Raw genomic sequence first — 3,138 nt, 5'->3', positions numbered from 1 at the left:
CGGCCAGTTTGTGCAAAAATCTCGACCCTGTTATGTTTTTGATTGTAACGGGGTTGAGATTTTAATACTTTGGATGTTAAGTTATCCAATTATTTAAATTAATTATTATTATATTCAATCACCATTCTTATACTGCATGCATGCTGAATGTGATTTATGTTCCATGTTAAGGATGCGAGTAAGATGGCACCAACAACAGCAGCAGAAGGGCAAAGGAAGTATCGGGAACGCCTTAAAGCTGATCCTGAAAGAAGGGAGAGATACCTGCAGAGTGAGCGTGAGAGATGGAGGCAACTGTCAAGGTGACACTCAAGAAATCTGTGGAGGGCACACAAGAGGACCTCATTGAGCTCTTCCAGAGCTTTGTAAAGAAATTTAAAATGAATCACTTTAATATCGAGCAGCAGTATGCCTGAAGAACAACATGTCAGGTGAGGTGGCTTTGATACATGTTGACTTCTCAGAAAACTACAGCTGTAAATACAGTTCTCAAGTTCAGGTGGTCCACTCTGGGGCTTCACATCAGCAGGCCACCTTTCATACTGGTGTGTTGTCTGTTGGTAAACTCTCAGAACCTGTGAGCTTTAGCAACATCTCCCCCAGTAGACATAAAGGACCTCCAGCAATATGGCAGCACCTAAATCCTGTGCTAGATTCCCTTCAAGGCCAACATCCACAAGTGTCTGTGCTGCACTTTTTAAGCCTGTACGTGATACAAACAACAAAGAAACTTCTACCTTTTCACTACAGAACTGGACAGAAGAGGATTCAAGGCTGGTTCTTGGATTTTTTTCGAGGCCAGTCATGTAAAAGGAGCACCAGATGGTGTCGGGGGAGCCTTAAAAAGAGCAGCTGACATGATGGTAGCAAAGGGGCATGACATCCCAGATGCAGAAGAGTTATTCAGGGTCTTTTCTGAAACAAACACAAGTGTGAAACTGTTCTTTGGGAAAAGTGAAGATGTTGAGGAAGCTATGAAGAAAATGCCAAAGCAGATACCAGCTGTTCCTGGAACCATGAGAATTCACCAGGTCATTACTGTAGCTCCGGGAGAACTGATGGTTCATGATGTAAGCTGCATGTGCACAACATGGAAGCAGTTTAACTGCAAGTGCTTCAACACCAAGTGTTTCACTTTTGGCCAGAAGATAGAAACAGCTGTATCACAGACAGGCAGTGGGGGAAATTCAGAAAAAGAAATCCAGTGGGAAAGTCCAGAGCTGATTGGTAGATGGTGTATTTTCAGATATGACGATGATTTGTATCCAGACATCATTCTAAACATACAAACAACACAAGTCCAGGTCAAATGCATGCATCGTGTTGGGTCAAACCGATTGTTCTGGCCGCATCAGGATGATATCCTCTGGATCAATTGTGTTAATACAGTATGTCAAAATGAAAACATAACTGTAAATCCAGGCACGTGAGGTTGTGCTGAAAAGGATGATACCAAACAAGGCAAAGGAAATAGTTTTTAAATGTAAAATGTGGAGGGAAAATCAAAAGTAGTAAAAAATGGCCAATTACACCCTGGACCCCAGAGGGTTAAACTTTTTTTTTTAAAGTAACGCAATAGTTACTTTTCAAGTAATTAATTACTTTTAGAATATTGTAACTCAGTTACTAACTCAGTAATTTTTTTGAAGTAGTAACTAGTAACTATAATTGAATTACTTTTTCAAAGTAACTTGCCCAACACTGCTGATAACTCTAGTGATGTGATCTGATCTGATCACTGGCTTTTTCAAGAGCAGTCAGCAGTTTGAGTCAAAATAAAAATAAATTCCCATCTGTCTATCAATACAAAGAGTGCGTTTGTTATTTAGTGCAATATTCACTAGTACTTCAATTTCTTTTATCCCTTCCTCAAAATGAAACAATCTTTGAGCCATGAATACTGAACATTTAGGGAGTGAAGACTGACAACTCCCCCCTCTTTTGAAGGCAGGGGGACGTGCACGGTCCTTGCAGCGTGAACTTGCCTGACTGTCTGGCTCCACCACCAGCTGAGACACAGTCTAATTTTCTCTTTTACACAGCAAAATGGGGTTCTTTAAGTGTAAATCTGCCCGACTTGGAGGACTGGCATTTGCTGTCGTTGGTTCGTCTGCTGGTGAAGCTTCCATAGGGCCTCCTGAAACTAAATAACTGTTCATCCAAGTCCACACTGGTGTCCCTTTCTGAAGGCATGGAAAGCTGTTTGCCAAAAAATTTCTCTTTGCTAGGTTAGCTGTCAATAGTTGGACAGGCAGAGATGTGCTTTCATCGAGTGCCGAGTGGAAAATGAGCTCCTGTGCGAGCTCAGCCTTTTATATTCTCCCCTCAGCTGTGTAAATTCCCATTCGTCTTTTTTAACTTATGTTCGGTAAAAATGAATTAGGGTTTGAGGGTTAGGGGTTCGGGTTAGGTTAGGGGGTAATAGCCAGTAGTTGACCGAATAAAATTGGAATAAGTGGAAAAGTAAGCGTGATAGAGGAATGAAAGTGGTGTCTATGGGGGGATTTTGGGGTCCTCCGGACACCCTGGTGAAGACCCCATGTCGATAGCACCAACGGTTCTGGACTTTTTCAAATGGGTCCAAATCTGACCGAATAAAAAGTTCGAAATTGGAGATAGGAGTGTCGGATCAGGCTGATTCGACCACCACTGTACTCAGCAGGGCCTGCCGCGTCGTTAGACCCCTCACATGGCAGGTGTTGGTGACCTACTATGAGACCAAATAGTTTTGTTCGGTTTACTGATGGGTGCTGAGTGACCCATCGACGGATGCAGAATCCAACCCCCAGTCCGAGGGTGTGATCCTGGCCGTTCTGGGACTTTCCTTCGTGGAGATAAAGTCAGAGGATGGTTGTTCAGTTTGTCACGTTGTGTCCGGAAGTCTAAGTCTGTGTTCCGAGTGTTCGTAGGTAGGTTATGGGGGCAAAAATATAGATAAAGCCTTGTACACAAAACTACTTTCCCCAGATAATCCAAAACAATAAGAGTAATGCCTTTTAACACATTTTTGTTGGCAGTGTAAGAACAGCTTGGTCTTTGGTTTTTCTGTCTGTTTGGTTTTTAAATGCACAACAAGTGTCACTTTGTCTTTCTCTCTCTCTCTCTGAGTGCGCCTAACTTTTTTTGTTATGCGCACCA

General features: G+C 42.5%; 1 pseudogene; it reads left to right on the top strand.

The window, feature by feature from the left end:
* The first annotated feature begins 424 nt into the window (after positions 1 to 424).
* Positions 425 to 1,430, top strand: LOC146682201 (uncharacterized; annotated as a pseudogene).
* Positions 1,431 to 3,138: the final 1,708 nt, after the last annotated feature.

This window comes from Copadichromis virginalis, linkage group LG23 (assembly GCF_057382275.1).
Source record: "Copadichromis virginalis isolate Kocher_CV1m ecotype Utaka linkage group LG23, C_Virginalis_male_GT1.1, whole genome shotgun sequence".
Taxonomy (NCBI): Eukaryota; Metazoa; Chordata; class Actinopteri; order Cichliformes; family Cichlidae; genus Copadichromis; species Copadichromis virginalis.
Note: the sequence above shows the minus strand (reverse complement) of the source record. Positions and strands in the feature narration are given on the sequence as shown.